The sequence below is a fragment of the Dipodomys ordii genome, unplaced genomic scaffold (genome assembly GCF_000151885.1).
Source record: "Dipodomys ordii isolate 6190 unplaced genomic scaffold, Dord_2.0 Scaffold151, whole genome shotgun sequence".
Classification (NCBI taxonomy): Eukaryota; Metazoa; Chordata; class Mammalia; order Rodentia; family Heteromyidae; genus Dipodomys; species Dipodomys ordii.
Genome location: NW_012267367.1, coordinates 4,561,134 through 4,586,083, shown reverse-complemented (window position 1 = coordinate 4,586,083; position 24,950 = coordinate 4,561,134). Strand labels below are relative to the sequence as shown.

Genomic DNA, 24,950 nt, shown 5'->3' with positions numbered 1-24,950 from the left:
ACAAACTATGCACATATCCTAGAGGGTAATTCTTTAACATATTCTTGTTTGTACATGAAACTTTTATGGTGTGGAATTTGCCACCTGTGGGTCATATCAGGGCTCCAGATATTATAGCATCTTAGATGTGGAACTTTTTAGATAAAGGACGCTGTATGTGATACTTCTAAAACCAGGTAAAATATTTCATTTTGTGAGAAATGAAGAGCTGGTATTCCATGTGGAAGGGTGAAATCTTGACAGATTCTCATTCCTTGATTCAACTGAGTCATCATCAGGAAACAATGAACTGATATGATAACAGCACACAATGAGTTAAAAGGATGAGAGTGCAATAGCAATGAGTCCCATAACATCCACAACTCCTGCCCTTACAAGCTCTTAATTCATTTTTCTTTTGGGGGGATGGGCCGACCCACAATGTGGGTCTGACTAACTTTGCAGGGTAATGTGTGGAACAGAGATGAAAACTTCCGCAACCTTTAGGATCTTCATCCCCAAAAGTATTGGTAACAATGTGCAAATAAGCAGTTATTATGTAATTAATACAAGGACTTTGCCTTAAAAAAATAAACGTAGAAGATACAAAGGCGGGGGGGGAGGGGAAGGGGGACACATGCACATGTTTGAGAGCTCAAAAGTACTTGGTTTTATGTGTTTTTGCTGGAGCCAACTTAAAGAAAAGTAGAAAACAAGAAATGACTCAGTTGGATTATAAGTAACTTTCTAAAACAGCGTAGACGAGCCCTACTTGTTTAACCGCTCAACTAAGAACATCTGTATATAAGCAAAATCTTTATTGTATTTTCCATCCCCACCCATTCCATGGGGTCATAAACCATTCATTCCCAGCTTCAAAAAGAACCAGAGTGGACTAATCAAATAAATGGGAAATAAATGATAAATCCAGATGGATAGCACAGAGCCGTTGGTTTATACTTGATTACATATCATAGCAGTAGACAGACTAAGAAAAAGTCACTTCTGAATATATAGTTGGAGGCAAAACACTGAAGTGATTGTTGTCTGAGCTGTGCCCACACCTTTGACCGCCCAGATTCTATCTCTGACCTTCCTCATGCTTCTAGGTTTGCTTGGTTTTTCCGGAATCTGTCATCTCTCAGCTCCCTCGAGCTGATTGCACAAATTATCAATATCTGCCTGCTGCTTCTCAATGCTATCTCTCTGGGGACCTTTGTTTCCATGGTCTCCCAGCCAGTTTAACCAAATTCAGGAGAGAATGCAGTGTTTCCTCAAAAAAAAAAAAAAAAAAATACTTGGGCTTGCTATAAAGCACTCTCTACTCGTTCCTCCTGCCCCTACCCCACCACATAAAATGATCCCATTTTGATGTCCAATCTCTAAAATAAAAACTTGATTGAAAGCTGAGTCTTTGGGAACCTGAACCTCAACATGAAAAAGTGATAGATGTATTCCAGTGATGAATGCTTTTTGTGCAAAACTGGCCTTTTGCGATTGATTTCTGAGTTCCGGGGCATGCGCAAGCTTTTCAATGTTCTCCGTAGTGGCAAGGCTTAAGCCTTCAAAAGACAAATTGCATTTCCTTGGAATGAGCCAAAAGTGTTCAGGAGACAAAGCTGGTGCATCTCCAGCTGGGGACACCCATTTAGGTCAAAGCTATAAAGTATTAAGAGTAATTTTTCTGGTGTGGTTGGAAAATTAGCTGTGAGAGTCATTCCAAAAGAGACATTCTAGAAATGTATATAGCAATAACACCATTGATGGAATTTTTAAAAAAATGCTTTAACCTCTGAATTGACGACTAGATAGATAAAGCTATTTCATGGTCTCTATTCCCTTAAATATGCTATTTGGTCCCTTTGCCTGCAATACAGAGCCACTTACCCACTTGGTCTTCCCTAGTGATCTAAATTTTTCTCTTTCTTTAAGATGTCCTCCTTCAGGACTTGTCAGAGTCCTCTCAGATCACCTTCCTCCAGGCTTTCATGTTCCTCCTACCCCAGCCCCTTCCTCCCCTGGAACACAGGGCAACAACTCCTGTACATGGCAAACAATAGTTTCCTTTCCTGCCTCAAATACCAAACTGTCTGCTTCTTGCAAGTCACAGCTATGTTTTACAGCACTGGACAGATCAATGGTGTCATACAGTGCTTCATAAATGATTGCTGCCCAAATAAATCCATTTGAAAAACTAACCTCCGTACCCTTTCGTTTCACCTCAAATGCTTTGACAAACTTGTCATCTCTAGTTCAATGTCAACGCAGGAGTAATTTCTGAAGAAAGACTCTGACAATGGTGCCCCTGGACCTACATGTTATTTTTCCCCCCAGCCACAGGCTAAATAGTAGAAGATAAAGAAGGCTAATAAAAAAAATCATAACATGAGTTAAGAAGGAAGAGGCCCAGAACTAAAAGGTAAACACACCTGAATTGGTGTTCCAAACATACTGATGGCTTGGAGAAATAGTTTATCTCTAAGTGACAAAAGTAATATATGTATATACATATATATTCAGGTATATATGAGGGCTGTTTCTAAATCTATGAAAATATTATACCCTGGATTTATTATGAAACACCATTCCCAATATCAAATTTTGTCATTATCCATTTAAAATCTAATGCAAACATGCTACTATCCAACAATTTCATGTGTGGCTGTACAGCCAACAAAAATACATCTTCAGTTTTACCAAGATTAAGTATCTGAACATGCCTGAAAACTTCATTCCTAAGTGGCCCTAAACCTGAGATGACTGGAGTGTTCACTCAGAGCAGAATGATAGACACGCCACACAGCATGGTCACACAATGGGAAATACACTCAGCAATAGCAAAGACTGTAGATACACAGAACCTTCTGAATGAATGTGAGGCGTTGCGTTTAGTTACAGATGTTAGGTACAAAGAGTATCCAACAGGAGCTCCATTTGGATGAAGTCTAACAGCGTGCAAAGGAAAAGACTGAGTGCATGTATGGAGGACATGGCAAATGGTAAAGAGGACACAAAACCCAGGTGGCTAGACATATAAAAGTTGGCATTTTGCATAAACTTATAGTTCAAGGAAATAAGAGAGAGGGGAAGGGAAGGGAAGGGAAAGGAAAAGGGAAGGGAAGGGATCTCAGTCTAGATTGGGAATCATAGGAGCAGAGGAGAAGGAGGTTCAAAGGGAATTGATGAGTGATAAGCAAAGCTGGTAGGGTCAGAAAGCGAGGCTAGAGACTCTAGTGGATCCTTACCAAGCATCGAAAATAAGAGAGAAGGTAGGGGAAAAAATGATGATGTCAAAACACTGGGGTCCTAGGTCTGGTCCAGAAAGGTACATGATGTGGATCCTAAGGCTAGAGTGTTTGCTTCCTGGAATAGTGTTAACAGTGAAACTCAATACTTGAAAGAATCCATAATCTAGGAAAACTTAAGAGGACTCTAAATTCTAAAACTTTTTCGTACAAACTACCACATATCCAATGCCCCCTCAAGATGGATGATGAGTAGCTTGAAGGGGGAAATCTTTTGTAAGTGCCTTTGCTAGATGCTGGAATGAACGGGTTAAAGAGGATGTTAAGTTCATTGTAGACCATCAGCACTTTAAAATCTGTCAATCATATACAAAGACCATCCAACGTCCATTAAAAGAGGAAAGAACACAGAAGTTTTAAGAGGCGGATTAATCCTGGCATTAGGAAACACTAACTGGTCCCCCCCCTTAGTTGAGTCTCTGGGTTCTGTCAACCAGTGAGTATCAATGTACAATCAATGGCCTGGCCTGGCCATTGATCTTCAGAAAATCAGACTACAGCAGACCACTGTGCAATTTGGGAAATATCTCCTCACCACTACCCCAGACCAGTTCCCTGATTATGTGGCAAAATAATGTGTTTATATTGGAAGCCCCACCACTGCAGTTAACCAGTAGATTGGATTCTCCACCACAGGAAGAGGGCTGCCTTAGGGGAGCTCTTTAAATTCCAGGTATTTAACTCAAGAGTAATTGAGAAAACACAGCAGTGCTTGGGTTTCATTCCAAAGAATTCCAGGCCACAACAACTATCAGATATCCTGAAAGAGAATGGGTCTGGAGGAAGGTGAGGATGACATCACTTCCTGTTCCCGGGCCACAGCAATTCATAGGCCACTCTGTGAAACAATGTCCCCAACCCCCAAAGATTGGGAATATGATTTAGTAAAGAACAATACAGGGAGCCAGTGAAACACAAAGACCTTGCACCCCCCTTTGCTTTCTGATTTCTGAGCACACACATTCTGCAGCTACCTCCACTCATCACACTCATCACACTCATTTCACACATACCCTACTAAGCAGTTACAAAACAAAACTGACTAATTAGTTCATAACTTTTCTCCCCCATTCCTTGTCAGCTACCTCCAGCCAGTACATCATTGCTTTGGAATTTTAATGTGAATGCTGGGATACTTGAAGGAATCTGGAAGTCACATACAAATGTGTAAAAGTTCTTCTTATCTAAAATTTTCTCTGTAAAAGTTACAACTCATCTTAAGGGAGAAGGGGGAGGAGGAGGAAGAGAAGGAGAAGAGGAGAAAGAGGAGGAGGAGGAACAGGAGCAGGAGGAGGAGAAGTAGGAGGAAGAGAAGGAGGAGGAAGAGAAGGCAGAGGAGGACGAAGGAGGAAGAGGAGGAGGTGGTAGTTCTGCTTCTTGTAAGTGCGGTAACAAGAGTTGGGTCCTCCTCTAGAAAGAGAAAAAGAGAACACTAAACAACTCCTCATGCCCAGGCAGCCCAGAAAGATCTATCTTCAAATGTGTGGCAGCCACATGAGTCACACTGTTACTGCTGACCTACTAGGACATGTTTCTGGTGATTAGCAGCAAGAAAGGAGAAAAGCTGGGAAGACTCAGCTCAGTGAGGTAATACCCAGCACATCCAGGGCATAGCACCAGCCGGCAGAGATGGCAGGAGCATGCAGTATGATGGCAGAATGCAAGCTCTAACAGATACGGGGCAGGAGGCATTTCCAAGCTCCACTGTAGAAGACCAGAGCTGAAGGGGTTCCACTGCCAAGTCCATCTCCACGTGAACGCTACGGAACTGACTCAGTGACACACTCATCTCCAAGTCCATGCTACAGCTCCCAGCATTTGGTCTTCATTAGCCCTGTCTAATACTTATTTCTATCTTTATTATTGATTACAATGGCATATTTTTATTATAATTAGGAGAGGGGAGGCAATCATAGGATAGCAGGTGGCAAATCTTCTGTAGTAGAATAGAAGTCCAAGGGAAGATTAAACACCAACAAAGAAAATTACCAGGTGTGGTGGTACAGGTTTATAATCACAGTACTTAGGAGACTGAAGCTAGAAGAGAAGGGGTTCTAGGCTAGCCTGGGCCATATAGGAAGACCCTGTCTCAAAGAAGAAAATAAAATGAGAAAGCATCCTCCAGACAATAGAACAATCTAGAATATCATAGTAGATATCTACCAAAAATTGAGGTAATGAAAATACACACACACCCAAAAAAACAGCCTATTATTCTTTTAATAACCAGACCAAGGAACTCATGGTTCCATTGGACACATAATTTTCAGCAACACAATGGTCCATATTTTGGCTCTTCATCTCTTATCTTTCCACAACTCTGTTCTAGAGCAGAATATGTGGAAGCTCACACACAGGGCAACATGTTAGGGAGCGATACGCAAAGGTAAAAAAAAAAATAAACTCCCTCTGAACCAACCACCCAGGCACCCAACCCAGTCCTCTGAACTACAGCTCCCCAGGCACCTCTCTCCCCCCAAAAGGAAGGGGACAGTGGGAGGGACAGCAATAGAGGGTAATGGAGGGGTGTGTGCATGACCAGTGTAAATTATGCTCAGAGATTTCATAATAAAAACTTATTATGCTGAATATCTAATCTCTTCAGAGTGTTCTCTGTCAAAAGAGTAGGTGGAGAGAACTATAGAATGTAAAACAGAGCACAGAAATCCTGTGATGTACAACCTTCGATGGTTTCCCTATACCCTGACACTAAAGAAACCTCACAGAGCCAGGAGCCGGTGGCTCATGCCTGTACTCTGAGCTACTCAGGAAGCTGAGATCTGAAGATGGCAGTTTGAAGCCAGCCCAAGGTCCATGAGACTCTAATCTCCAATTTAAACACCAAAAGGGCCAGAAGTGGAGCTGCGGCTCAAAGTGGTAGAGCACTAACTAGCCTTGAGCAATGGGGTTGGTTCATGTTGAATTTCTATTTCTGCCTACAAGCTACCTCCTCAGATACATTTCCTAATTGCCATATATTTCTATGCCTTACCACTACCTATGCCTTATTTCTTCTGTATCGCAGAATAAATTTCTGACACTAAGGTTACAGTACACAATTATGATATCTAAATTCCAATGTTAAATAATTGGTGATTTTTCCATCCCCTTAGCAGACCACAAGCTGTTCAAATGCAGAAACTGCGGTGTGGTTTCAGCAGCAATGTACAGTGAACAGCCCAGGGGCCAGGCCAGGCACATAGCAGAGACACACTGTACACACAAGCTGTGCAAATCAAACCACTGCACAGAATACACCTAAATAATCACCCAGATTTGAGCCATACTAAGCCAGATACTGTGCATCTATTTCAGCTTTGGAGAGCTCTTTACAGATAAAGATTCCTTTGCTCAATATACACAATGCCATCGTGAACATCTCCATCAGAAACCGTGCATATGAGCCAGGCATTGATGGCTCATGCCTATAATCCTAACAACTGAGGAAGCTGAGATGTGGGGATTATGGTTTGAAGTCAGTGGGGAAAAGAAAGTCCATGAGACTCTTATCTCCAATTAGCCAGTAAAAAGCTGGAATTAGAGTAGTGGATGGAGTAGACAACACTAGACTTGATTGAAAAAGCTAAGGGACAGTACCCCGGCCCTGAGGTCAAGCCCTAGTACCAACCCCCAACCCCCAAGAAGAAAACAAACAAACATACATATGGCCTTTCATACATATATTACCCTTAAGTAGTTGTACCAAAGGGTTGCTATTCATCATTCTCCTCCATCCATCCCAACCCAACCCCTCCCCTCAATTGGGTTCTAATCCAGTGCTCTGCAGGTTAACCCAATGGCCTTCCATTAATGGAGGTTTGTTTGTTTGGATGGTTTTATTCCAGTGGAAACTTTGGTCTGGTTCTTCAACAACTGTTTTCACAGCAGCTGGAGAACAGAGGCCACTGTCCCCTCTCTAGTAAACAAAAAGGCCAGGCCAGGGTCCTCAGGCACCAGTACACACACACACCCCACCCTGCTGGCAGGGCAGCCCCATACAGTGCTGGCAAGGCAGGGGGGTTGATGGCTAAGCAAGAAGTTGTCCACATTCCCAGGCCTGTGCTGTCATCTATGTAAAAGCCAGCTCTCAGACACATCCTTGGCTTCCTTTCAGAAGGGCCATCTTCGTGACTTTATTGACTGCACTCACAGAGTTTCTTCTATTAGGAGGCTTTGCCCAAGCCTTAAGAAAGAGACCTTATTTATGCAAACACATTTAAAATTTTGCCTGGGTAGTAAAATATCTATGGACACCATCATATTTGTAAAAGGCTTTCTCTTTACAGGATTTTTAAATGCTTTATTTACTGTTGTTTTGGGTTTTTTTTAAAGAAGGTTGTCAATTCCCACTTTGCTAATAAGGAAACTACAGTAATTCAGATAGGAGAAGGCTATAACTAATCTTCGTGCTGTCTATAGAGAGAGGTTTGCTAGACAAATTATAATGCTTGAATAAGCTTGTTCCAAGAATAGCTAAAGCACTTGGCAGAAACTATTTTCAGTCCCTTCTAGTATTTTGGAGCTACCCATTAATTTATAAACAGTTGATCTACTAATTACAAAAACTTTTTATCTATTCATTTATCCGAGTCCCTAAGGAGCAAACCAGCAACACTGAGCAGGGTTCCATGGCTTACTGCCTTTTAGGCAATGCAGGAAGTATAACCTGCATTTAATTTCCTAAAATTTGGGTGTTTTATTCTCCCATGCCCCCACCCCTTCCTGCTCGATTATATATGTGAAAGAGATGACCCTTCTTTATCAGTTTGCTGGTGCAGATGTGATAATCTACCAGAAACACAGCAGCTTAAAGGACTTCTCTAGTGTTCTCTGTGAAGCTCATAGTTCTGCAGTCAGAAGTCTGGGCAGTTCCAGCCGCCTTTTCTGCTCAGGGTCTTATACGGCGTGGGTTAGGCTGTGTTGGATGCTGAAGCCTTGGATCTTCTTCTGAGCATACATGATGTGGCAGAATCCAGTCTCCATTCCCTTGCCTGCCCATGAGACAAGGGCTGTTCTGAGCTGCCTAGGGCATCAACATTTATTGCCATAAGCTCCTCTGTATCCTACTCTCCAAAGCTAGACATTGGCCCTTGCAGTGTGAATCTTTGTCTGGAAGAAGTATCCAGGCTCAGGCTCATAGGATTAGGTTAGAGCTGCTCAAGGTAATCTCCCTGGGTCAACTATTTAATTATACCTGTCAAAATCTTTTTAGAGCATCTATATGACAGTTCAAGAGATAACATAAAGTGGGAGAAAAATGAGGGAAGGGGTAACAAGTTTGACAAGAAATGTACTTATCACCTTACTTATGTAACTGAAACCCCTCTGTATATCACCTTGATGAGAGAGGGGGGGGGGGGTAGGAGATGTGCCTACCAGGGTGTGGAAGTCTTTCAGGTCGTTTTAAAGTAAGCAGTTACCAGTCCTTTCTCTTATTCAAAATTAATTCTGTTTTTCAGAACAGGAGAAGCAAACTTAAATTCTCTCTCCAAGAACCATTCTCCTGCTCTTAATACTTAGACAAGGCCAATAATGTGATTTTAAGACTTTTCCCTCTCCAAATATCCCCACCACACCCAAGTAAGATTTGTAGTTTTGCTAAGCATTGTTGGCTCGTACCTGTAATCACAGCTCAGGAAGCTGAGATCTGAGGATCATGGTTGGAAGCAACATCAGGCAGGAAAGTCCCTGAGACTCTTATCTCCAATTAACCACCAGAAGAAACCTGAAGTGGGCTTTGGCTCAAAGTGGTAGGGTGCTAGCCTTGAGAGAAAAAGCTCAGGAACAAAGCCCAATTCAAGCTGAGTTCAAGCCCCACAACCAGTTTTTTAAAAAAGAAAAGGATCACCTCCTGGTCCTCTATTGTGAAGGTATGCAACTTGTCGTAGATATTAAAAAAAAAAAAACAACATTCCTCTCTTTTCTCTGCTTTCCTAAAAAAATCTTTAAAGAAGATGCAAATGAGAAATAAAAAGATGACATACCTACCAAATAATTCCTGAGCCCTACTGTGTGTGTGAGTCATTCATTATTTGTTATGCCAAAGACAGGTGAATTCACAAAAGAAAGCTTTTTAAGAAAACCCACTTGTTGGTGGGGGATGGGGGAGGGAGTGTCAAGCAAAGAGCAGGTCAAACAAGGCAGCAAAGAGGTGACCTGGGCTGGAGGGGACTTAGGACACCCACTGTGTGGCTGAGTTGGGGCAACAGAAGCAGATAGAGCCTTGAAGAATGAGTAACGGAGGGAGTGTTTGCTGGGAGAGGGCAGCAGGCAGCACAGCCGCAGAAAAGCCAGGTCCTGGCCCAAACCGCATCACATGGAGTTCTCAACCAATCAGCGCACAATCTGACTTAACGTGCAAACAATGTTCTCAGAGCTTGGTAAGGAAGAGACTGTGGAAGAGATGGAGGATAAACAGTGACTGATAAGAGTCAAAAGAAACAAGAAGCTTGTAGAAACTAGCTAGTGAATCCTCTATAACCAACATCAAGGGGGGCGAGGGGAGCTGTTTGAAAACAAACCAAAGTTTAATTGTTTCCACTGCCTCCAAAAATGATAAGGAACCAGAAAAGCCTAGGTCCAAGCTTGAGACCTGACTAGTTAAGCTGTGACATAATTGAGATCACCAGGAATGGGATGGCTTCTGCCAGCTTGCTCCCTCTCTCTCTCCTTCCCTCTCCCCTCCCCCTCTCTCCCCTCCCCCTCTCTTTCTCCCTCTCTAGGGTCCTGAAGTATAAGAAAAAGGTTTTTTCTGCTTGCCCACCTCTCTGGCTACCCCCAACTCAAGTGCCATTCTTTGGAACTGCTAGACACGGAACAGTAGAGCAAAGGAAGTAATAAATTATGTCTCTCTCTCTCTGTGTGTGTGTGTGTGTGTGTGTGTGTGTGTGTATGCATGCATGCATGCACGCATGTTAAATCAACCTCTGGGGCACAGGGAGGGATCTGAAAACTTTGGGCAACTAACCACAATCATACCCATCCCCCTACCCATGCCCACCTCACCAGCTCTCCAAGGAGAAACCGCAGATCTCTCCCTACAACTTCCCTTCTGCTCTGCACACAGCTGCCCTGTCATTGTGGGTTGCAAGAGAGAGAGACAGTGAGAGAGAGGGAGAGAGAGTGTTTTCCTCCCCTCCCCTTCTTCTTCATATCAGGGAGAAAGCCTGAAGCAGGCACAGATCTTGCCTGTTATCACCTTGTAGCTCAGTGCTATAAGAAGCCCTTTGCTGAGCCTGGCACAGACACAGCACAGTGCCAAGAGATCTCTAGGCAGGGTCCCCTGAGGATCAAAAGAGTTCCTGGAATGGCCCACAAACAGGTGCATTCCACCTGCGCCCACATGTCCAGGCTGCTGTAAGTGTGGGGAGATTCTGTGGCCCCAGGGAAAGCAGGATTTGCAGGGCAGGGAGGGGGATTCAGAGATTACAGGAAGGAACACTCTAGAAAAGTGTTCACTGAAAACCCAAGAACATAATTTCTTTCATGTGAGCTCTTTTTCTAACTTTGCAGAATGGAAAAGTAATGGGGGAAGGGTAGCTGCAGTGATTTTTGTTTTCTTTAACTCAAAACTTGTGCTAACTCGGGGTAATGTCCATTGTAGGCTCTTTTGTTACCATTTTCTGTGATTTAAGCAAATGTTTAACTGTTCAAACTAATTCACAAATTACTTTCCTAGGATACTGCACTAAGCAAGTTATAGCTTTGTGCATTTTCTTCCAACCTGATATTCTTTGGCTTAAAGAATTGTTATAATTATGTTCTCAATAGAATTGGTATTGTGTGTTTATTTCAGCAATATCTAACTGTAGCTTCTTCTCTGACATGAATCTATTGTATTGTTGTCTTCATGAATAAGCAAAGTAGTAGGCTCTGAGTGCTAAGCCATCCTTTAACAGAGCTTCTCTGAAAGGCCTATTATAATCTTTTACCCCAAGAATTCTTTAAGAAATAAAAAAGAACCAGCAACCACTCCAGATTCAATGTCCTAGTCTCTCTCCAGAAATGAAATCAGCTATTTCTTTCTGTCATGTTCAAGTGAATGTCTCAACTTACACGTGTGCACACACACACACACAACCTGTACTTTGCATCATCTCTCTGTTCAATACAAAGCCTGGTAACTGGACTCTCTCCTTCGTACACTCCCACTTTCTGTGTTTTTCACTCCTCCCTGCTTTCTCTCCAGCATCTTGCTTATACCAATGCACTGTCTCTTCTCCATAGGCTTCCTCTTCCATGGCATTCCCAGCATCCCTGAGCATCTCAAGGTAGGCCCAAGAGTCTCCACATGGAACTATTTGTCCCTTCACTGATGAATCCAACCAGGAATTGTATTGGGTTCTACTTGGCAAAGCTGGACTTTGACTACAGGTCATCCTCATTTCCTTAAAGCTTGACTTTCCCTCCAATTTGAACACTTTACTCTTCCCCCCTACAACTTGCAAAATACCTATATCAAAGCAGGAACTAAAAGGAAAAACAACTATAATGAACTCTATTCACCCTGATCCAGCTTGTCTGGTTTACTGTGTGGTACCCAGACCATGCACAGCACTGCGCACATCAGGACTCTAACACAAAATCCTGGATGAATTAAAGTAAATGTCAAGCTTCTCAAATCTGAAACTTAGATTGTAAATTCCATATGTAACCACCAATGATGAAACAATTTTCTAGAAACAATTTTCTTTTTTTTTCCCCTTCCCATCCTCCCCCTGCCCTCCCACCCAATCCTCCCAGCTCCCCCTCCCCCTTCCTCCCCACTCCTGCACCAAAGTTGTAAAATTCATTTTCAACATAACGACTTGTACATCTCATTGTTGCAATGGGTCCACCTGTATCCCTATTTAAACGATTTGTTTCTTCCCTTCCCCTCCACAAATTATAACGACATCAAATACAGTGAAAGCAGGGGTTATACTGTGGGGGAGGGACCTACAAAGCAACAAAGAAATAATCTTATAAATGTGTTACAAACAATCGCATGAAAGAAAAAAAAACATTTGAATACATATCTTAGTGTTCATTTCCCTAACATCACCTTATCTGACCTTTTCTGCTTGACTCAGACATATACTAGGGAAACCATGGGACCTATGTTTCTTTGGGCCTGGCTTACTTCACTTAATATAATTTTTTCCAAGTCTTTCCATTTCCTAACAAATGGGGCAATGTCATTCTTTCTGATGGAGGCATAGAATTCCATTTTCTTGATCCATTCATCTACTGAGGGGCATCTGGATTGGTTCCATATCTTAGCTATAGTAAATAGTGCTGCAATAAACATAGTCTAGTCATGTGGTCTTGTTTGTAAACATTGGGATAAATGCCCAAAAGTGGGATTGCTGGGTCATAGGGGAGCTCTATGTGGAGTAGGGTTCCTTTCTGTCCAAATCCTCTCCAGTATCTGTTGTTTTTAGACTTCTTGATTTTAGCCATTCTAACTGGGGTGAGGTGGTATCTCAAAGTTGTTTTGATTTGCATTTCTTTTATGGCTAGGGAGGTTGAGCATTTCTTCATGTGTCTATTGCCATCCTTCTTTCCTCTTCAGAGAAGTTTCTCTTTAAGTCTTTAGCCCACTTATTTATTGGGCAGTTTCTAGAAACAATTTTCTACAGAACTGATTCCTTAAAATTATGTTTTTCTTCAGAATGTATGACTCTAAATAAAATATTCACCATGTTTGGTAGTGAGAAAGCACCAGATGTGGGCAGTGGTTGTGCCTTAAGAATTCTTTATCTTTTGTCTTTTTTTGTTGTTTAAATAAAGTTTCCAATTTTCTAAGAAAGCACATGACTAGAAAACCTAAATTTTATTCTTTCAACCAAAAAGCCCAAACTTCCAGTATGCACATCTCTCCTGTCAATTCCTTTTTGTTTTCCCCAGTCAGTCATGGAGCTTAAACTCAGGGGTTTGGTGCACTGTCCCTCAGCTTTTCTGCTTAAGGCTAGGGCTCTACTACTATGCACCACGGCTACACTTGCAGTTTTCTGGTGGTTAATTAGAGGTAAGAGTATCAAGGACTTTCCTGCCCAAGCTGACTTCAAACCCCATCCTCAGATCTCATCCTCCTAAATAGCCAGGGTTACAGGAGTGAGCCACCAGTGCCCACATTCCTCTCAATTTGTTTACCTTCTCTTTTCCTTAGGATAACTTTAGAATTAAAAACAGGACTGAAACCAATTCATCCATCTATCTCTACACGGCCATGTCTCCAGCATAGTTGTGTTCGATACCCACATTTTCCACAGAGAAAGAAGGGGAGTGTTCAAATTAACCATGAGGAATCAACTCTAGAGAAAGCTGTATGTAAGTTGATTTTCTGAAAACCTGTCTGACAGTCTCATGGGTTCATATTATTAACAGCTTAGGAAATGTATACAAATCACATGGAAACATTAGGCCAGAAGTTAACTGGTTATAAATCTTGAGGTTGTTACAACCAATCCCATCACACTTATGAAAGTTGGTTATGTTTTAAAATTACTTTTTTAGGGCTGGGAAGATGGCTTAGTGGTAGAGCGCTTGCCTCGCATGCCTGAGGCCCTGGGTTCGATTCCTCAGCACCACATAAGCAAAGAGAAAAAAGCTGGAAGTGGCGCTGTAGCTCAAGTGGTAGAGCGCTAGCCTTGAGCTGAAGAGCTGACAGATAGCACCCAGGCCCAGAGTTCAGGCCCCATGACCGACCGGACCCCCCAAAAAAAATACTTTAAAAAAAAATAAAGATTAGGTTTTGTCATTTCATTGTGACCATAATTATAATGTAATTAAACCTAACAAATCTACCTTAGAAATTTGGGGATGTAACAAGCACTTCTTTTTGAAAGGTTTAGAGAAAATGTGAACAAATGTCCATCCACCGTGCTCTAACTAAATACTATTCTCTGAAGCTCTTAACATCTGTATCCATCAAAACTCTCTCCACCTGACATTTGTGAGGCCGTTTCTTTAGCAAATTCCTTATGAGACTGCAAGCACCAGGAACTTAAAGTAAAAAGAGTTCTATGAAAGGAATGATTGATTTTTATCTTCAGACCTGCTTGGGCTGGTTCTATTTCAATGGCCAACTTTTTCTCAGACACTAAGCTAGAATCACTAAGAAGAAAACAATTCTTCCAGCAATCTCCAGACATTAGGAAAACCCCAGATTCTCTTGTCTCTTTGCAGATGATCCCAAGATAGGGATCATCAACAAGCACGTGGGCCGGCCACAGCTTTCTATCTGTGCAGGTGTTGGCCCATGCCAAGAAAATGGTTCCAGATGTGAGCATTTAGCAAAGTAGATGAAGCAAAGGACGAGGTGGGGAGCCACACACATGAAAATCTAAATCAAAGTCAAGTGGAATCCTAGGCTATGGTATAAGTTTAAGTCCCCTGTACTCAGTCTAACAAAAGACAATTCATTTATGAAACATCACTATGTATATGCAATTCGAAAAACAATATGATAAATGAGACTTCAAACATATTTGAACAAAATTATTTCAATCTTCTATACCTCAGTATCCATTCTGGTAAAACAATGGCAAATTCAGTATCTATCTCACATGGAGACTTTTCAGGATTAATGCAGTTATAGCATAAAAATGCTCAGTAGTAGTATATAATTAACCTTCAGTAAAGATTAGTTATTACTATTATTCCAAATGCAAAATTAAATTTTATAGATAAAAATTACCAAAATTTTGTCTAGATAGTGGCTCACGCCTGTAATCCTAGCTACTCAAGAGGCTGTGATCTGAGGATCACAGTTCAAAGCAGCCAGGGCAGGAAAGTTATAACACTCTCATCTCCAATAAATTACCAAAAAGCTGGAAGTGGAGCTGTGGTTCAAGGAGTAGAGCACAAGGCTTGAGCACAAAATCTCAGGGACAATACCCAGGACTTGAATTCAAGCTCCAGAACTGGCGCAAACACACAAACACACACAGACACAGACACACACACACACACACACACACACACAGACACACACACACACACACACACACACACGTACGTTTCTGGACCCCAGACCCAGTGATTTCAATTCAGTAGGTACAGGTTGCAGTCACAAGTGTGAAGATTAAAAAATTATCTCAATAAGGCTGATATACAATACAGACTGCCTCAAATCCTTCTTTGAGAAATACTGCTTTCCTTCTTGGACAACCACAGCATCATGGAAGACGGTAGAAGCTTCTGGGAACAGAGACAAGACAGGACCTAGCAGGATAAGAAAGGAAAGCCAGTGGTCCTCCAGACCCATCTGCTGGGCCTCCTGTGGCTCATGACCTTCACCAGGAGACCTTGGGTGGCTGCCCCCGCTGGGAATGAGGAGACATTTAAGTGCAAGGACCTCAAAGTGGGACAATATATTTGTAAAGATCCCCAAATAAATGATGCTACACAAGAACCAGTTAACTGTACAAACTACACAGCTCTTGTCCCATGTTTTCCAGCACCCAACATAACTTGTAAGGATTTCAGTGGCAACGAAACACATTTTACTGGAAATGAAATTGGTTTTTTCAAGCCCATATCATGCCGAAATGTAAATGGTTATTCATACAAAGTAGCAGTTGCATTGTCTCTTTTTCTTGGATGGTTGGGAGCAGATCAATTTTATCTTGGATACCCTGCCTTGGGTTTATTAAAGTTTTGCACTGTAGGATTTTGTGGAATTGGGAGCCTAACTGATTTTATTCTTATTTCAATGCAGACTGTTGGACCTTCAGATGCAACTAGTTACATTACAGATTACTATGGAACCAGACTTACAAGACTGAGTATCAATAATGAAACATTTAGAAAAACACAGTCATATCCATAGATACTTTAATAAACAGAGTCGAGCCTCCTTGATTTTAACAGAGAATACCCAGTATGTGGATTTCCAGATATTCCTTTTTCTTCGTCACACACCACTTGATAGGTTCCATGTGATCATTTTTTTTCATGTCGTCATTTTTGATCTAGTTAAATGTATATTCTCCGGGCACTAGTAGTTCACACCTGTAATCCTAACTACTTAGGAGGCTGAGATCTGGAGGATTGTGATTCAAGACCAGCTTGGGCAGACAAATCCTCAAAACTCAATCTCCAGTTAACAAGCAAAAAAAAAAAACATGCTAGAGGCATGGCTCAAGTGCTAGAATGCTAGCTAAGTACGCACAAGGCCCTGAGTTCAAACCTTGGTACCACCAAAAAAGAAGTGTATTATTCTTGGATTTATTTAATAATTCTTTGTTTATAAGCTGTATAATAGTCTTTCTGAGGCTTCTGTCTCTATGAGACAGATAGCTCTTTATTCTAATATTGTCTAATGTCTCTTGTAAAGGCAAGTTGCCACTTGTCATTTTTTCTCTTATGAAAAATAAAGGCATAACTTACTCACCAAAAAAAAAAGAAAGAAAAGAAAAGAAAAAAAGAAAGAAAAAGAAAAAAGGAAAGCCAGCCAGGCCTGTGGATCCCACACTCTGCCCTCAGTACTCTCTACCCCATGTAGATTAAGGAACTGGGAAGCCCATTCCCATAATGCCTCAGAACATATCCAGTCCAATTCAAACAAGAGAGAAGAGAAGGCAAGGAAAGTGAATATTGCCATGCAACGCCAAAATCAAGATGAACCTCATAGGTAGATGATTAAGGATTGCTTCCAGTCCCCCTCAGACCTCTACACATGGCCTCCCAGAGAAAACTGCAAACCAAGAAGAGGTTCTCATTCCCACCCAAGCTACATCTGAAAACTGAAGAGGGATTTTGTTTTAACCACAACTCAAGTTTCCAAGTATCTTCCTTTCACAGAGGAAATCATATGAAGGCTTTAAAGAGAAGTGAAATTACATACCAAGACCACAGCAGAGGCAAGACCCAGCAAGTCCTGCTCTCAACCTCCAAAACACAGAATGAGTTCTTTCCTTGTGCTCTTGTTTTCTATCTGATCTGAGCCACACTGCTGTGGTCTGGAGTACACCAAAACCTTACACAGAGGTTTTGCTACTTGCACTCTGTTCTTTCCCCATCTGTGCTGTCTATCTGCCCTCACTTGAAAGCAAGTATCTTCAACAGTCCAGCTCACTCCTGTGGCCCTGGATATCATAATGGAGTGTGTGGTGCTCACTCCATCCCTCTATTTATTTGATCAACTCCTAGTCTATGCTATATATTATTTTTCTGAGTGTAAGTACCTGGAGAAAGCCCTGCTGAGGATCATATACTAAGTGCTAAGTCACAGACTACTGTAAATGCCAAGTCATAAACTTGTGTCTGAGAATAGTCATCTACTCAACCACTCAAAAGAAAATTACCTGGAACAGAAGTCAACTTTCAATATCACCAAAAATACCAAGGAGAACCAACCTGGATAAATCTGAACAACAGATCTAGACTAACACATACATACCACATTCCTCCAGAAGACACCTGCTCTTTTCCCACCTATACTATTCAGGTGACACCAACTCCACTACAAATCAAAAGCATTTGCTCATTATTAACAAAGATGGAAAAAGCAAATGACTCTTTTGAAGCCAGCCTGGAACCAGGAACCAATGGCTCATATCTGTTACTCAAGAGGCTGAGATCTGAAGATCACAATTCAAGGCCAGCCCAGGCAGACAAACCTGAGACACTTCTGTCTCCAATTAACCTGCAAAAGCCAGAAATAGAGGTATAGCTCAAGTGGTAGAGCATGAGCCTTGAGTGGAAAGTTAAGCAAAGTACGGGGCCTTAAGTTCAAGTCCCCAATGCAAACACACACACACACACACACACACACACACACACACACACATATGCACACGCATGCACATGCACATGTACACGCACACATACACACATAGCCAAGCCTATTGCCCTTGAAGAAACCGCAACAAATAAGGCAAGGAGAACAATTCTGTTTTAAGATTATAGATGAGAAATAAATCACTTCATTTGAGACAAATTCCAGAGATCTGAGACCACCTGCCCACTGGGCAGAGCATCCATCAAACCCAACTTATAAAAGGAAAACAAGACATTGGCAAAGAAGGAAAGTCGCATTCCTCAGTTGAAGAGCATCTTGACACATTCCAGCAGGGCTCCCAAGTGGGTGTTTGTACAGTCACCTAAATATGAGTTGATAATGTTCACAGACGGGTTCCCTCACACAGATGCTCAGAGCCTATTTCCATGGCTATTGCCACAACATTCAGGCAGCCTAACATAAGTGGGGTTGATCTGCCCAGTGCTGGGGGCAGAGTTCCCATTTATGCCTATGAGTTCCTTGAGGCCTTGGGCACCTGTGCACACGTCATTGCCTAACATTAGGCAGAATCTCTCTTTTTCTTTTAAAATCTCTTGCTTTGAAAGAAATGAGTCCCTAGAATATCTGACCAGTTTGTTTGGTGCTGGATGCCATCGCTACCTGGGAAACACTACGCAGGCTGTTTCTATCTAAGCTGCAAAGTGAAGATGGCTTTTGGGTATTCAGAGGCTCCACAGGTGATAACAGCCAATGCACCAACGCAAGAGTCCACACACACCTGCTACTGGACGTGCAACATTTCCAATGTTGCAATGGCCCATCTTGGCCCCTTAGAAGTTAAACCACCTTTGCAAGGGTCATGTATAGAACAGAGGAAGAGTTCATCCACCTCTTCCAACTGCTCTTGTCTTCAACACACAGAAACATCTTTCAGATATCATTTATGACGTCTCACAAAAGCATCAAACTGTAAAGGGGATGGGTTGGGCATGCCACAGAAGAGCAAATGAGCCAGAGAAGGCCACCATCAGAGTCAGCAGCCAAGCCTAGCCTGGTGACACACCACACATGAGCTATCAGGAGGCAACTGTAAGTGCTGGCTGGTATGTTATTCCTGGGTAAGAAGGAAGGTTTGTGGTGGGCACAAAACTTCTAGTCAAGACAAGCGTCCCACATATAAAACATGCTTACAGTTGCTCATGGGGGCTGCTCCCTCTTCTGCAGTTTTCCTCCCTTTAATCTCATCTCCCTGAAAATGGTAGCTAAGGAAAATATGGCCAGGATCTCTTGGAAAGAAAAGTCTAATAGAAGTGCAAAGAAGAATTATTGTCCCAACTTCGGAAGCCTCCCAAACACATTATAAACTCTTCCTTATGCTATTGTAAATATTAAGGTTTGCATTAAACATTCAAGAGAGCTGCTCTGGGTATATAATTAGGGAGAGCAAATATTTGTTCAAATAAGCCTCCATGGGACCTCCTCTTTTCAGCAAGTTAAAGAAATGTTTAAGCAGATGGATATAAGATACAAAGGCACGGCCCCAAATCTTCCCTTAGCCCTGATTACTCCTCTCCTCCAGAGAGCTATGAATCTTCTTAACAAAGAAGAGGCTTCCAAGCCTCATCCTTTAGCCCAGTACCTTCTCCCCAAGACTACTGAGTTGGCAGCTTCCAGCAGAGCTGGGCTGAATCTTTCCAGGCACCTACTCCCAGATCCTTTGTCTCCTGACAAGACAGAAGCCAGATATAACCACCAACAGGAGGAAATGGAAGTGGTTCCTCCCCTGGGAATAAAACTAATAGCCATCACGATGAGATTGGGAGTCTCAAAGGTTGGGAACAGGCAACAGTAGGAAATGTACGTGCGACACGCACACGTGCGCACACACACGCACACACACACACATGTGCACACACCTACTTCTATATGTCTTCTCAGAATCCTTTCTTTTCCTACAACAGTGGCACTGTCAAACAGAAAAGTACCACTTTTTGCTACATGACTGTTATCTCAGAAAGCTCAATATTTCAGTGTCATGGACAGCATCTTGCTGATTTCAATTCTGTCAAAGTCTTCCTCTCAACCAAAGCGGGACAATGAAGTTCACAAATCAAATTATATTGATTCTTTTTGAGAGAGGGATGTTTTCTTGCAAGTAATTTGTTGAACAATTTTCAAAGAGTAGGAAGAAAGTGAGTGAAGAAGAAGAAGAAGAGGAGGAGGAGGAGGAGGAGGAGGAGGAGGAATATTTCTCTTTTACACTTCTTTTGTTTCTCTTCCCATATCTCATTTGATAAAGGAACAAATAGCTATGATCTGCTCTGCTTGCTTCCTGCTAACTGATCAAGTTATTTTCTTAAGAAAAAAAAAAGTAGGAGAAATAAGTAAGCATACATTCCTACTCATGCTCACATTCATATGAGTATCAATAAAAGGAGAGGGGGAAAAAAAAGAATCATCGATGCAGACAAACTAACATTTCTTTAACTAAAAGAATGGAATGCAACCACTTGAGAAAGTTAATGGCAAAGACACAGTAGTTAGGTATGTATAGAGTCTTACCCTTTGCTAAGACAGGGAAGAAAAGGCTACATTCAAGTTTTTAGTGCTGGATGCTACAGCTCTGGCTTAAAGGAGCAATAGATGTACAAAGAAAACACTTGTGACTGGGTGCCAGTGGCCCAAGCCTATAATCCTAGCTGCTCAGAAAGCTGAGATATGAGGATCGTGGTTCAGTGTCAGCCTGGGCAGGAAAGTCTATGGAACTCTTACTGCTGAAAGTAAGGCTGTGGCTCATGTAGTACAGTGTGTGGCAGCTATGAGTAAAAAAAATGCCAAGGGACAGTACCCAGGCTCTGAGTCAATCCCCAGAATGAAAACAAAAGTCTCCTGCCTTGAAGGGCATGCAGTGGAGCCAGACCCAGTCTGGATATTTATAGACATTTATACACTTGAAGAATTCACATTACAGACAGAATAAAGGAAAGATTGGCCAAGTCACAAATACAAAGTTTAAGTTCCACAGAAGTCTAGATATGTGGTATATCAATTGACTATAATAATAGACTTTAAGTTTGTCCCCTATTGCTGCACAAAATCTGATTGCTTAGTCCAAAGCATGTTTCATGGGAAAACACAGAAAGGGAAAGAGCTTCTGATACACTGAATATACGCGACACTGACACTGACTTAGCTGTTGACTGTTATCTCTGAGGCTGGGAGAAGCTTCAGAGAGGAAAGCTGCAGAGCTGCACTTAACCTGGCCTTTCTGGACTTAGGTGGTTATGGAACCCACTCACAATGTCCTGGCTATCCTACAGAGAATGCTTTTTATAATGGCTAAGGCAGCAAAACACCGACAGTTTTTATGACTAGACCAGTAAGTGGCCTTTCTCCATTCCCCCGTGGCAGTCTCAGCTTTTGATTCTTTCTATAGAGTGTTTGGTAGGAAAAAAGAAATGAGTACCACGTTCAAGTTCTTCTGTGAAGTTAGAGAGCTAGCAAAGGTCTTGCCACACTCAGCAATAAATCTCCCAAAGAAAACTCTAGAACTGTTCTGTGCAATGAATGGGGAGGCCTGGAGCCACAATGGGGCTACTTAAATTTAAATTTCATAAAATCAAATCTGAGCTGGAGTTGGTGGCTCACGCTCACACTTATAACCCACTCTGAGGCTCCTAATTCCACATCTGCAGGAAGACCAGGCAAAATCAGAAGCAGACCACAAAAAGGTGTAGCTCAAGTGGCAGAGCGCTAGCCTTGAGCTGAGGAGCTGAGGAGCTGAGGGACAGTGCCCAGGCCCAGAGTTCAGGCCCCACTACAGACTACAACAATAACAAAAGAAAGAAAAACAGGGGGGAAGAGGTGGAGACTGACTTGAGAGTAGACTTCAAAGCCAGGCTGATCCATGGAATAACAAGCTGCTAGAGTCTATCTAGATCCATGGAGGTAACAAATCTAATTCACTAAAGAAAAAATAATGCTCCTTTTATATGGTATCTTGTGCATCTGGCAGAGATGGAAATATTTTCAATTCAGTTGACAGATGCAATCAGAGAGCACCAGAGCATTTTTTTCTAACGGGATAATAAGAACACTCAGCAGAGGGTCTGAATCCTAAAGGTCTGAATCCTAAATCTAAACACCACTAAACATCAGCTGCTGGACATACACTTTGAATTAAGTAGATTGTCCACAGCATGGAAAAACAGACACAGTATCAGAAAATTCTACATACAGTAGGAAATACAGAAGGATGGTCCAACACTCAGGCCCAGGGTAACAAAGACAAACTAGAAGAGACCACTTTCACACACATAGTCTTGGATTCTTACCATCCATCCATTCTTGCCCTTCTTCTATCAGCTTAAATATTCCATCATTTTTGAGATCTTAAAATTAGATGGAGCTTTCACTCTGGTCAATCAGCACAAAATGGTTTTCCACACCCCAGCACTTTTTTGGCTTCAGAGTCTAAGCCACTGGGGGGGGGGGGGGAGGAGAGAGCGAATCAATATTTGTTTTCAATGCTGACCATGTGTTCGAGCATCTTTGTTTCCCAGGCAGATCTTTTTTAGAAAAGCCAGCATGATAGGAAGATTCTCTAATCCAATCCATGTTGCCCCGCTGACAGGCAACTTGTCTGTAATTCATCAATGGTATCCCCTTGGGCTATGGATTTTTCTGAATTGGCAACCTGCTGGGTAGGGGCCTGGTTCTCCATATGCATGGTGTGGGAGAAGACAAACACTGCTGAAGAAAGATATGCAGTTCTCTCCAAGCAAGCAAGCCTTGTGAAGTTAAGGAGTGTCCAGAAAAAGCTTAGCTTTTAGCCTTTGCTTCTTGGTACACATTTGCCTTTTTGCCAAAATGATTTGCCTCACTCTGGAAAAGTCTTTTATCAGTCAAGTCTGAATGTAAGATCCAGTTTTAGTTTTCATATTGCTTCTTCAAAGAGATTTGTATGTGTCTGAGTGACTGGTCGCTTTTCAACTTCCTCCACATCGTGGCATAGGTCACATTGCTGGGTAATAATACCTCTCTCTACCGGCCTTCCCAACCACCTCTCTACTTTATTAGCAGCTTCACTGCTGTTAATGGAGTGACATGCCACTAAGTACAGAGGATGCCTATGGAATCCAACATCTGTGGAAGATTATTTTAGATATGATTATAACAATACCTCTAGTTCTAATGTTTTTTCCCCCAAAACCGGCTACTTCTCATCAGGGAAGAGATTCTATTGCCCTGACACTGAACTTGGACAGAATGAATATAATGTGGTAGACTAAGATTGCCTGCTCCAAGGCTATGTCCTTTGGCTCTTCTCAAGATGCAAACCCTGGGAGCCTTGCCACTATAATTATGTGAAGAAGGCCACAGAAGGAGGCAGGACTCAGAGATGTGCTAGAATGCAGAGCCCCAACTATTCAATGGTTAGCCAGCAAACTGCTAGGTATGAATAAACAAGCCTTCTGGTTTTGGCTGCTGAAATTCTCAAGACTCTACTTATGACTTCACTGCAGATTAGCGTTCCATATAAGAGTTTGACCAGTATTTACACTGGTATGACTACAATCATGAGCCAAAATAAAATTGTCCTCCTTTAAGTTGCTTTCTTCAATATGACAGAAGTCTGACTAGTAGAATCAGACAAGACCCCAAGGTCACAGCATGAACGATTAGGGAACACAAATTAGCCCACCATGCTACGTTTGTCCAGTTCTTCCCCAGAGTAAAGCCCATACCTTTGCTATGGTGCACAGTATCTCACTATCATACCTGTATTCCTCGCTGAACCTTTTCACAGGCTATTTTGCATACTGTTAAGTGAACTGGTGCTCATTTGGAAGGCCTATCCTATGGGATATGCATGTTATAATCCAGGCACCGTATGTCTGACTGGAGAGCACCCATCCTTGTTACTGCATTTGCCCTACTCAAACACAGCGGATAATAAGTTCTATTAAGATACTAATATGCTGCTGGGCGCCAGTGGCTAACGCCTGTAATCCTAGCTACTGTGGAGGCTGAGATCTGAGGATCATAGTTCAAAGCCAGCCTGGGCAGGAAAGTCCATGAAACTCTTATCTCCAATAAACCACCAGAAGACCGGAAGTAAAGCTGTAGCTCAAGTGGTAGAGTGCTAGCCTTGAGCTGACGAGCTGAGGGACAGCACTTAGGCCCAGAGTTCAAGCCCCATGATCGACAAAAAAATAAAAATAAAATAAAGATAATAATATGCACATACAGGCCATGATGAGGGGGCCTTTATTCCCTCTCAACCTTCTACCCCCTGCTCTGAGCCCCTATGGTTATACACAACACTGTGATTCAACCTTCTATCCCCTGCCCTGAGCCCCTATGGTTATACACAACACTGTGATTCATCTGAGCTGTGTCTGGTCCCCACAGACCCATCTCCCCCTTTCTTTCTCCTCCCCCCACCCCTAGCTTCATCTCTAGTGATAGGTACTTGCTAAGTGGTCCTTCCCTGTGATTGATAGGAACCAACGGTCATCAATTTATACATTTATATGTATAGCTGCTGCATTTTTAAAAAGAGTTTGCTTCTATTGGTGGAGTCACAAGAACCAGAAAGTCCCCCCACCCCCGCCTCACACACACATCAAATATAAACTGCATGTGTGTTCCTGAATAATTTATCTTTGGGATTCATTATTCAACTAAGTAGCACATGTAGCATGTGTATGTATTTCCAGAAATAGTACCACCATTTCTCTCCTATCTTTCTTTCATTCAATACTAAATTATACTTTCCAAAGGAAGAAAAATGTAAATAGATTTTTGTGCATAAAACCTAATGCAAATTTAAATATAAATAGATTCAGGATTATGGGAGAGAGGGGTAAGGAAGAGAGGAAGGGGAGAAGGGAGGAAGGAAGGAAGGGAGGAAGGAAGGAAGGGAGGGAGGGAGG

At 42.1% G+C, this 24,950-nt stretch overlaps 1 protein-coding gene and 1 pseudogene across 1 annotated transcript in view; one reads left to right on the top strand and one right to left on the bottom strand.

Annotated features, from left to right (window-relative positions):
- Ext1 (exostosin glycosyltransferase 1) overlaps positions 1–24,950 on the bottom strand; it is a 273,409-nt gene that overhangs the window by 143,853 nt on the left and 104,606 nt on the right. The window lies entirely within an intron of this gene.
- Positions 15,556–16,098, top strand: LOC105997726 (annotated as a pseudogene).